General features: G+C 36.6%; 1 pseudogene; it reads left to right on the forward strand.

Moving 5' to 3' along the window:
• Positions 1-719: 719 nt before the first annotated feature.
• Positions 720-1432, forward strand: LOC142852882 (transcription initiation factor TFIID subunit 10 pseudogene; annotated as a pseudogene).
• Positions 1433-13327: the final 11895 nt, after the last annotated feature.

A 13327-nucleotide genomic window follows, 5' to 3' on the forward strand; every position in this document is an offset into this window, starting at 1 on the left:
TTCTCTGTGTAGTTTCCATCTTTATGCGTCTTTATTTTAACCTCTATTTCTTTTATTTTTACAATTACTACTTGAGACAGGCTGTCTGCACATCTCTGACCTGGAATAACTGTGTAGACCAGCTGTCCTTGAAGTCACAGAGATCCACCAGTCTCCGCCTCCTCAGTGCTAGGATTAAAGGTGTGTGCTACCAGAGCTTGATCTCACAGAGATCAGTCTGTTTCTGCCTCCCAGGAATTGGGATTAAAGGTGCATGCTACCACAGCTTGAAGTCACAGAGATCAATCTACCTCTGCCTGTCTGCCTTGCAAGTGTTGCAATTAAAGATGTGTATCACTACACCCTGTAGGGCACAGGTCTACCCTTGTTCCTGGGGTGCATCTTGAGGACAGTTTCTGGTCAGCTAACTAAAGCATTCTGTTTGTTCCTGGGCTCCCCCTGCCCCACCTGGTGATTAGCTGTAGGGCATTGACTCCACCCTTGGTGTGGTAATTTCCCACCTGCCTGGGCGGAAATCCTAATGCAGCAGCAAGGTATATAAGGATTTGCCCAGGGTTGAAGAACTGGCATTCTGCTGATCGCCTTCGACTGACCCAGGGCTCTTTGTGTGTTCTTTCAGTCTCCAGGCCCTTGCCCAACTTGCATAAGGTACAGTGGCATACAAACTGTACCAAGGGTGTAACACAAAATCGGGTGTTACAGGCCAACTACTCTCTTTCTTTCTTTCATCCTTTTCAAAGCTTTACCTGTGGGTTCGCTGCCTCTACAACCAGCCCCATGAGCTGCAGTGGCTCCGGCCCGGACCCTCAGGTGTTGGCTAACACCATGCTGCCCAGCAGCACAGCCGCAGAGAGCAAGGCCAGCCCCGTGGGGATAGCAGGGGGACCCGGGGCTGGAGTCGCCACTATGGCCACATATGGTCCCTTAGAAGCGCGAGCCAGGGAGCCCGCGGAGCAGCGCGGGCCGGCCTTGGTGTCAGTGGGCAGCGCGGCTCCCCCTGAAGGGGCAATGTCTAACGGGGCTTTCGCCCTGCCTAGTGCGGCCAACAGAGAAGTGAAGCCCAGAGCGTCCAGCACGCCACTGGTGGACATCTTGATGCAGCTGGAGGATTACACCCCTACGATCCCAGATGCAGTGACTGGTTATTACCTGAACCGTGCTGGCTTTGACGCTTCGGACCCTCGCATAATCCGGCTCTTCTCACTAGCTGCCCAGAAATTCATCTCAGATATTGCCAATGATGCCCTACAGCACTGCAAAAGGAAGGGCACAGACTCTGGCAGCTCCCGGAGCAAGAGCGAGGACCACAAGTACACCCTCACCATGGAGGACTTGACCCCTGCCCTCAGTGAATATGGCATCAATGTGAAGAAGCCGCCCTACTTCACCTGAGCCACCTAACCCAGATGTATTTGTCTTTTCCTCTGTCCCCCACAACAGCCTGTTTTCATCATAAACTTTATTGTGTGGACTTGTTTGGCGGAGGGGTGGAAAATGGGAGACCGTGGCGGGGAGGAGGCAGAAATCTTTAATTAATTAATTAATAAATTAATTAGACTTTACTGCGAAAAGAAAAACACCTTTACCTGGGGCCGGCGGCAAGGCGAGGCGACAGTTGCACAGGGTGTTATGCGGCCGCAGGAGCATGTAAAACATCCATGAGTTCGAGAGGCAGCTCAACAAGAATAATTAAGAACTGGACAAGGAGAACCTTCATTGGAAGAGTAGCCGCAGCCACTCTAGAAGCTGGGACCAGAAGCACAGCAGCTGGAACCGAGATCTGCATAACTTGGACCATACAGGGCCTCACAGGACCTCAAACACAGTCTATAGCTGAGCCTGATTTTGGAGCTCTCATCCTACACCTGCTGGAATCGCAAACATGCATCCCCATAACTAGCTGTGCTGTATTTTAAAGGAATTCTCCTGCACCACTTCCCCCTCTTTTTTGATAAACAAAGGAAAACATTCATAGTTCTTTTGGTCGGGAAAGTGGGCAGACTTTTCCAGGCTGCTTTCTGCTGGTTGGGGGCGCTGATAATCTTATGGGGACCTAAAGAAATTTAGAGTTATATTCAAGTCCTGACTGGAGTATCCTGCAAGTCTTGATCCTCTCAGGCAGCAGTCTTGAATCTGTTCTGGATGTAGACTTCAGACATCTGGGCCATCTCTTCCTTCCGGAGCCTTCTCAGGTGGTCTTCCTTGATCAAACTGGATTTTTTTTTTTTTAAAAAAGTCAGAATGAGTCCATAGCCTCCCATTTTCTGTGGAAACAAAAGCAAAATCTCTTCTCCAAATTAACATACCTTTTGATTTCAGTTTTGCAGCCAAGGTATTTTCAAAGTACCTATCTTGGGTTAGGTCAGCAGCATGTATAAACAAAAGTCTTTTAGCAGCTGTTTCTCCTTCCTAGGCATGCAAACAATTCAAAGAGCGCATAATGGCATACAGTATCAAGATTCTCTGTGTAGTTTCCATCTTTATGCGTCTTTATTTTAACCTCTATTTCTTTTATTTTTACAATTACTACTTGAGACAGGCTGTCTGCACGTCTCTGACCTGGAATAACTGTGTAGACCACAGTTATTGATATGAATACCTATCACAGTTAAGTATAGAATAAATAAATGTATAAATATATAAATTTATAAAAATATAATTGTATAAATGTATAAATATATAAATGTATAAATGTATAAATGTAAAAACGTACATAAATGCATAAATATATAAATGTATAAATATAAATATATAAATGATAATTATAAATATATAAATGTATAAACAACCATTTGTAATGGTGTCTGGTGCCCTCTCCTGGCCTGCAGATATACCCACAGACAGAATATTTTATACATCATAAATAAACATAAAATTATAATATTGTATACATAATAAATTAATATAAAACTTAGAATATTATATACATAATAAATGAATATAAATTTAGAATATTGTATACATAATAAATAAATATAAGAAGAATTAGAGTATTGTATACATAAAAAATAAATTTAAATTAGAATATTGTATGCCTAATAACTGAATATAAAAAATAGATTATTGTATACACAATAAATTAATATAAGAAGAATTAAAATATTGTGTATATAATAAATTAATAAATAAATATTTAAAAAAATAATAATATTAAGAGTGTAACATGTATACAATACGACCATACAGGTCAAGCAGTCAGGAAAAGATCAATTAGAAATATATAAATGTCTAAATGTATAAATATATAAATGTATGAAAATATCATTGTATAAATGTACAAATATATAAATGTATAAACATATAAATATATAACTGTCCAAATCTATAAATGTAAAAACATATAAATGTATAAATATATAAATGTATGAATATATAAATATATACATGTATAAATATATAAGTATGTAATTATGTAAATGTATAAATATATAAGAATCTAAATATAAAAATGTATAAATATATAAGTATATGAATGTATAAATGTGTAAATATATGAATGTATAAATGTTTAAGTATATAAAATTATAAATGTATAAATATATGTATATAAATATATAAAGTATAATATTTTAATATCTAAATATATAAATGTAAAAATGTATAAATGTACAAATATATAAACCCAAAAAGGTATAAATGTATACGTATATAAATGTATAAGTATATAAATATATAAACGGATAAATGTATAAATATAAATATATAATTGTATAAATATAAAAATATAAATGTATAAACAACCATCTGTAATGGGGTCTGTTGCCCTCTGCTGCCCTGCAGGGATAACCACAGAGAGAATATTTTATACATAAAAAATAAATATAAAATTAGAATATTATATTCATAATTAATGAATATAAAATTAGAATATTGTATACATAATAAATATAAGAAGAATTAGAATGTTGTATACATAAAAAATAAATGTAAACTAGAATATTGTATTCATAATAACTAAATATAAAAAATAGAATATTGTATACATAATAAATATAAGAAGAATTAAAATATTGTATACATAATAAATAAATAGATAAATATTAAATAATAATAATAATCGTGTAACATGTATACAATAAGACCATACAGGTCAAGCAGTCAAGGAAAGATCAAATATAAATATATATAATTGTCTAAATGTATAAATATATAAATGTATAAATATATAAGTATATAAATATATAAATGTATAAATATATAAATGTATAAATATATAAGTGTACAAATATATAAATGTATAAATATATAAATGTATAAACATTTAGATATACAAATATATAAATGTATAAATATATAGATATATAAATGTATAAATCTATAAACATATATGTATATAAATGTATAAGTATATAAATGTATAAATATATAAATGTATAAATAGAAATATATAAATGTATAAACAACCATCTGTAATGGGGTCTGGTGCCCTCTGAGGCCTTCAGGGATACACACAAACAGAATATTGTATATATAATAAATAAGTATAAAATTAGAATATTGTATTCATAATATATTAATATAAAATTAGAATATTGTATATATAATAAGTGAATATAAAAATTAGAATATTGTATACATGATAAATGAATATAAAATTAGAATATTGTATACATAATAAATAAATATAAGGATAATTAAAATATTGTATACATAATAAATAGATAAATATTTAAAAATTAATAATAATAATATTAAGCGTGTAACAGGTATACAATACGACCATACAGGTCAAGCAGTCAAGGAAAGATCAAATATAAATATATAAATGTATAAATATATAAATATGAATATATAAATGTATAAATATATAAATGTTTAAATGTATAAATATATAAATGTATAAATATATAGATATATTAATATATAAATATATAAACATATAACTATATAAATGTATAAATGTACAAACATATCAATGTATAAATATATCAATGTATAAATATATAAGTATATAAATGCATAAATATATAAATGTATAGATATGTAAGTATATAAATGTATAAATATATCAATGTATAAATATATAAATACATAAATATATAAATGTATATATGTATAAATATATAAATGTATAAATTATGAATGTATAAATATATAGATGTATAAATGTATAAATATATGAATATATAAGTATATAAATTTATAAATGTATAAGTATATAAATGTAAAATTGTATAAATATATAAGTATATAAATCTATAAATGTATAAATGTATAGATATATAGATATATAAATGTATGATTTTATAAATATATATGTATATAAATGTATAAATATATAAATATAAATATATAAATGTATAAACAACCATCTGTAATGGGGTCTGTTGCCCTCTGCTGGCCTGCAGGGATACACACAGACAGAATATTGTATACATAATTAACAAATATAAAATTAGAATATTGTATTCATAATATATAAATGTAAAATTAGAATATTGTATACATAATAAATATATACATTAGAATATTTTATACATAATAAATAAATATAAAAATTAGAATACTGTATACATAATAAATGAATAAAAATTAGAATATTTTATACATGATAAATAAATATAAAAATTAGAATATTGTATACATGGTAAATAAATATAAAATTAGAGTATTGTATACATAATAAGTAAACATAAAAATTAGAATATTCTATACATAATAAATGAACATAAAATTAGAATATTGTATACATAATAAATAAATATAAAAATTAGAACATTGTACACATGATAAATAAACATAAAAATTAGAATAGTGTATGCATAATAAATAAATATAAAATTATAATTTTATATACTTAATAAATGAATAAATAAATATTTTTTTAAAAGGATGGAGTTAAATTTGCCTTCCCAGCGCCTACACATATTTACGCTCAGCTAACTGGGAGATAAAAGTCAACTGCACTCCCACAGGGAACGCTCAAAAGCACGAGCACGGGTCGATACGTTGTAAATGAACCCTTGGAAATCACACGCAAGCGATTGGATAAATCTATAAATTACCATTCCACGGATGAAATTTTGCTATTTGACTCAAAAAAAAGTTTTAATATTTATTTCATAATAAAACAAATAATGATGATGATGAAAAAAATACACTCAACAGGTTTTCTTTATTTCTCATAAAACTTTATTGACGCGTGAACCCGAGTGCTAGAGTTTGCAAATTTTAATTGAGAAAAATTGTTTGATTCAGCAAAGATATTTTCTGCCTAAATGGGGATCCCAAATGCCTCCTAAAATTAATTTAATTAATTAATCCAACATTACCCTGGTGACAGAATGGGTTTAAAGAAAATAAGGGGTACGGAAGGGAAAAAATGAGGAGAGACAGGGTAGGGACGCTTAACGGTTTCCAAAAAAAATTCATTTAAACAAAAATTTAAATAGCGACAAAGATTTGCAGAGTCCCAGAGAGTTATCAGCTGAAGGGGAAAAGGAAAAGACGATGGTTTAGGAAAAAATTATAGGAAAAACCTGTAAATAGGGTGGATCGAAATATTAGCGGTCTTCTATTCATATTGCTTTCCTGAATTTCTCCTACAGGAATTTTAATTTTAATAATTTTAATTTTTAAATTTAAATTTAATTTAATCCAGAGGGAAGATGCTATTTTAGAATGAATCTTCTTAACACACAAACCAAGTAAAAAAAACCTGGATCAGACCGGATTCAACTGGATCAAACCAGATCAAACCAGTGTAGACAGGTTTAAAACCGGATTCAAAAGGGATCAGACCAGATCAAACTGGATCAAACTGGATCAAACCAGTGTAGACAGGTTCAAAACCGGATCACACCTGATCAACTTGATCAAACTGGTTCAAACTGGATCAAAGAAATGAAAACTCATGGAGAAAAGATCTCTGGATTAATTATGAAAGGTAAACGGAGACTTCGACAAGGAGCAGGTAGAGACCCAGCAGGGATTATTATATTTATATTTCAATATCGATGAAATAAAAGACTGCTAGGAGTGGGCAGGCTAGGATTGGGGGAGGGGCCAGGGGTTGGCGGTGCTAGGAGTGTGCTTGGCTAGGGTTTGTGGGCGGGGCCACAAGAGGGCGTGGCTGAGTTAGGGCGGGGCCAGGGGTGCGACATGGTTATGGGGTGAGCGGTGCTAGGAGTGGGCGTGGCCGGGTTTCTGGGCGGGGCTAGGAGTGGGTGGTGCTGCAGAGGTGGCTTAGTAGTTACAGCAAGGCCTGCTCTTCCCTAGGACCTGAGTTCGAGTCCCGGCCACCCCTTGGTGGTTCAGAACCGTCTGTCATGGGGTCTGGCGCCCTCTGCTAGTCTGCAGGGATACAGACAGAATATTGTATATATAATAAATAAATAAATATAAAAAAATTAGAATATTGTATATATAATAAATAAATATAAGAATTAGAATATTGTATACATAATAAATAAATAGATAAATATTTAAATAATAATAATAATATTAAGTGTGTAACAGGTATACAATACGACCATACAGATCAAGCAGTCAGAGAAAGATCAATATAAATATATAAATGTATAAATGTATCAATTTATAAATATATACATGTATAAATGTATAAGTATATAAACATATAAGTATATAAATATATAAATATGAATATATAAATATATAAATGTATAAATATATAAATGTATAAGTGTATACATGTATAAATATATAAACGTATAAATGTATAAGTATAGATATATTAATGTATAAATATAAATATATAAATGTATAAACAACTATCTGTAATGGGGTCTGGTGCACTCTGCTGGCTTGCAGGGATATACACAGACAGAATATTGTATACATAATAAATAAATATAAAATTAGAATATTTTATTCATAATATATAAATATAAAATTAGAATGTTGTCCATATAATAAATAAATATAAAATTAGAATATTGTATACATAATAAATAAATATAAATATTAGAATATTGTATACATAATAAATGAATATAAAAATTAGAATATTGCATACATAAAAATGCATATAAAATTAGAATATTGTATACATAATAAATATAAGAAGAATTAGAATATTGTATACATAATAAATAAATAGATAAATATTTTTAAAAAATAATAATAATATTAAGCGTGTAACAGGTATTCAATATGACCATACAGGTCAAGCAGTCAGGGAATGATCAAATATAAATATATAAATGTATAAATATATAGAAATATAAATGTATAAATATATAAACATATAAGTATATAAATGTATAGATATATAAATGTATAAATGCAGAAATATATGAACAAATAACTGTATAAATATATAAATGTATATATAAATATATAAATGTATAAATGTATATATATGAATATATAAATTTATAAATGTATAAATATATAAACATATAAGTACATAAATGTATAACTGCATAAATATATAAATGTATAAATATATAAGTATATAAATGTATAAATGTATGAATACATAAATGTATAAATATATAGATATATAAATGTATAAACGTATAAATATATAAATATACAAATATATAAATGTATAAATGTTTAAATGTATAAATATATAAGTATATAAATATATAAATGTATAAATATACAATGTATAAATGTATAAATATATAAATGTACAAATGTATAAATATATAAGTATATAAATATATTAATGTATAAAATATTAATATATAAATGTATGAATACATAAATGTATAGATATATAAATGTATAAATGTGTAAATATATAAGTATATATATGTATAAATATATAAATATGTAAATGTATAAATATATAAGTATATAAATATATGAATGTATAAATATATAAATATATAAATGTATGAATACAAAAATGTATAAATATATAGATATATAAATGTATAAATATATAGATATATTAATATATAAATGTATAAATATATAAACATGTAAGTTCATAAAATTAATGTATAAATATATAAATGAATGAATACATACATGTATAAATGTATAAATATATAGATATATAAATGTATAAACGTATAAATGTATAAATATAAATATATAAATGTATAAATATAAATATATAAATGTATAAACAACCATCTGTAATGGGGTCTGTTGCCCTCTGCTGGCCTGCAGGGATACACACAGAGAGAATATTGTATACATAATAAATAAATATAAAATTAGAATATTGTATTCATAATATATAAATATGAAATTAGAATATTGTATACATAATAAATAAATATAAAATTAGAATATTGTATACATAATAAATGAATATAAAAATTAGAATATTGTATACATAATAAATGAATATAAAAATTAGAATATTGTATACATAATAAATGAATATAAAATTAGACAATTGTATGCATGTATGCTGCCATGAAGTCGCCAAGTCAGAGAACTGAATCTTTCCCAGTAATCCATGACTTCATGATGATACACAGATTAACAGAAACGGGTTAGATCAGGATGTGAGAGTTGGCCAAGGAAAGGCTAGATAAAATGGGTCAGGCAGTAATTAATACAATTTTTGTGTGGTTATTTCAGGTGTAAGCTAGCCGGGCAGGACAGAACAAAGTGGTCCCACGCTCCATACAACAGAGAGGTCTTTGAGAGCCAGGCCATGGATACTGTACCCCCTCATCCACTGTTGGTCTCTGGAAGTCCAGACAGATGCAAGAGAGGCAGGCTGGTAAACTGTACCCCCTCATGCCCAGCAGGCCTCTACAGGACAACATAGGCCTTGGGAAGCCAGGTCTAGGATGTTGCACTTCCTGCTTGCACTGATGGACTCCACAGGGCCTGACATGCCCAGGAGAGCCCAGCCAGGAATATTGTGCCCCGTTATTTCACAGCTGGACTCATTAGGGCCAGAGAAGCCATGCCAGGGAATTTGTTCCCCCTTCTTCCATATTCGGCCTGTGAATGGTCGGACAGACCCTGTAGAGCCAGGCCGGGGAAGCCGAACCACCTCTTCCATCACTGGCCTCCACAGGACATGCCCTGGGGATCCTAGCTGCCTTTTACACAGCTGACCTCCCATGTGCCTGCCATGGCCTGGGGTGCCAGGCCTTGGTAACTGCACCCCCTCTTCTGTGACTTGGCTGTGCCACTTCTTTCAGGCCTAGCCCAAGCGGGGCTAGACAGGCCCTGGGGTGTCAGGTTGCATAAGTTGTGACCACTCTTCCACAGCCTGATAGTTTAAGAAAGGGGCATCCTGTCTTCTACAAACTGCCTCCCCAGGGACATAAAAGCCCTTGAGTCAGGCTGGGGATGTTGCACCCCTGTCTTCCATGCTTATCCAACCCAGGTTCAGACAGATACCCTGTGGTGCCAGGTTTAGTAAGCTGTGATTCTCAGGCCCTGGGAAGCCAGACCAAGAAACCTGGGTCCCCTCTTCCACAGCTGACTGATCATGAGCTGGGCAGGTCTTGTGAAGCCTGGCCAGGGAAACTGTACCATCTTACATGGTTGGCCTTACCAACGTCCTGTTGTGCCAGGCCAAGAAGGCTGCATACCCTCTTTCTCCTCTGGTCTCCCCAGGTCTGGCCAGATCCTGCTCTGCCAGTATGGGGAATTTGCACCCTCTCTTCCTTGGCTGGCCTCCTTATGGTCAGCCAGTCCCTGGGAAGCCAGGTCCTGAAGAATGTGCCCCATCTTCCATGGTTGATCTACCAAGTACTGTCCAGTTCCTGGGCTATCAGACCTGGGAAGCTATGCCCATTCTTCTATAGCTGGCCTCATTAAGGTCATTAAATTCCTAAGATGCCAGATTGGTGAAACTGCCCTCTTCCACAGCTAATTTCTTCAGGGCCATCCAGGCCTTGTCATGCCAGGATGGTGATACTGAACACCCTCTTCCATGGCTAGCCTACCCAGTCTGTCCAGGCTCAGGGGTGCCAGGCCAGTAGAGCTGTGCCCCCTCTTCCACGGTTGGCCTCCTCAGGACCAGTCAAGGTCTGGGATGTCAGGCTGGGGAAACTGCAATCCCTCTTCCATGACATGCCTTCTAAGGGCCAGCCAGCACCCGAGGTGCCAGTGTAGAATAGATGGGTTCCTCTTCCTTGGATGGCCTCCCCAGGGACAGCCAAGCCCTGGGGTACCAGGTTGGGAAACTTTGCTCACAGTTCCATGGCTGCAAGGCAGGAGAACTGCTTCCCCTCTTCCACAGCTATCTTCCTAAGGACTGACCAGCCCCTGGGATACCAAGCTGGGAAAGATGTGTCCCCTCTTTCATGGAGGGCTTCTAAAGGGCCAACAAGGCCCTGGAGTACCAGACTGTTGACACTGTTCCAAGAGTTCCATGGAAGTCAGACAGGGGAACTGCATCCCATTTTCTACTGCAAGCATCCCTGGGGTTGGCAAGGCCCTGCGTTTCTAGGCCATGTAAGTTGCACCCACTTTCTTCCACAGCAGGCTTCCAACAAGTCAATCAGACCCTTGGTTTCCAGACTGAAGAAGATTCACCACCTCTTCCAAAGCTGTACTTCCCAGAGCTGACCAGGCTCTGGGATGCCAGGCTGAGGAAACTGCACCCACATCTCCATAGCTCCCAGGCTAGGGAAAGTATGCCTCCTCTTCCACAGAAGGTGTCCCCAGGGATGGCCACACCCTATTGCATCCCCTATTCCATGGGTAAGCCTTCAGGCACCAGGATGGGTAAGCTGTACCCCTTCATCCACACCTGGCCTCCCCTAGTCAGGCCATGTTCTGGTGTGTTTGGCCAGGGTTGCTGCGCTCCCTCTTCCAATGCTGGCCTCCCAAGGGCCAGACAGTATCTGGGGTGCAAGGCAAGGGAAGATACAGTCCCTCTTCCATGACTGTTCTACCCAAGGCCAGCCTTGTCCCATAGTGCCAGACTAGGGAAGATGCACCCATTCTTCTATAGCTAGTATGCCCACGGACAGCCAGTACTTAATGTGATAAGGAAAACTGCCTTCTCTTCCATGGCACTAGGTTGCCTGGCTATGGAAGCTCAGTACCCTCTTCCATGGCTGGCCTCCCCATGGCTGGCAGTGACAAACCACGTAAACTGTGATCCCTCTTCCATGAATAGCTTCCCCAGTGCCAGCCAGACCCTGGATATCCAAGTTGGGGAAACTACACCAATTCTTCAACTGCCATGGTCTCCAGGCCTTAGTGGTGACCAGACCTGGGATGCCAGGCTGTGGAAACTGTGCCCAATCTTTCATACATGGACACTCCAAGGACCAACTAGTTCCAAAAGTGCCATGCCAGCTGACCTCTACCCCTCTTCCACAGCTGGCCTTCCCAGTGCCAACCAGGACCTGGGGTGCCAGGCCAGTGAATATTCACCCCATCTTTTTTACTTGGCGGTCCAAGGGCCCATCAGGCGCTATGGTGCCAGGCTGTGGAAGCCTTCTCTTCCACAGCTGACCTCCCTAGGACCAGCCAGCCCCTGGTGTTCCAGGCTGGGGAAACTGTTCCCGCTCTTTCACGCTTAGCTTCTTCAGGGCCCCAGGCCCTGGGGTGCCAGGCTGAGTAAGCTGCATCCCCTCTTTCACAGCTCGACTTCCCAGGGATGATCAGGTCCTGGGGTGTCTGGCCATGGAAGCTGCATCCCCGTTTCCTTGGCTGGTCTCCCCATGGTAGGGCAAGACCTGGGGTACCAGGCTAGGAGGCTGATACCCCGCTACCACAACCTACCCAGACTGGCCATGTGGCCCTGGAGTGCCTGGCTGTGGAAGCTCAGTGCCCTTTTCCACAGCTTGCTTACCCAGTGCTGGCCAAGCCCTGGGGTGATTGGCCATGACACCTCCATCCCTTTTTCCATGGCTGTCCTCCCTTTGAAAGACTAGCCTGATGTGCTAGCCTGAGAAAGCTGCATAATCAGCTTTCCCTAGTGTCAGCCAGGTCCTAGAGTGTCAAACAAGGGGATCTCAGCTTCCTCTTCTATGGCTGGCCTCCCCAGGGCCACTGGTCACAGGCTGGTTAAGCTTTACCCCCTCTTTCACAGCTGGCTTCCCTAGTGCTGGCCAAGCCCTAGGGGTCAAGGCCAAGGAAGCTGAGGCCCTCTTCAATGACTGGCTTCCCCCATGGCCCGGCAGGGCCTGGTATGTCCGGTCTTGCAGCTGTGCTTCCTCTTCGATGACTGGCCTCTTCAGTGCCAGCCAGGCCTTGTGCAAGACTGGGGATGAAGCACCCCTTCTTCTATGGCTGGCCTCTCCAGAGCCTTGGGTTCAAGGTCAAGCGAGATACGCCCTCTCTTCTACAGCTAGCCTCCCCAGGACTGACCAGTACTAGGCTGGTGAAGCTGTGCACCCTATTACATGGCTGGTTAACATAGGGCTGAGAAGGTATTGTGCTGCCAGGCTGGGGAAACTATGCCCTCTTTTCCAAGGCTGCC

This window comes from Microtus pennsylvanicus, chromosome 6, assembly GCF_037038515.1.
Source record: "Microtus pennsylvanicus isolate mMicPen1 chromosome 6, mMicPen1.hap1, whole genome shotgun sequence".
Classification (NCBI taxonomy): domain Eukaryota; kingdom Metazoa; phylum Chordata; class Mammalia; order Rodentia; family Cricetidae; genus Microtus; species Microtus pennsylvanicus.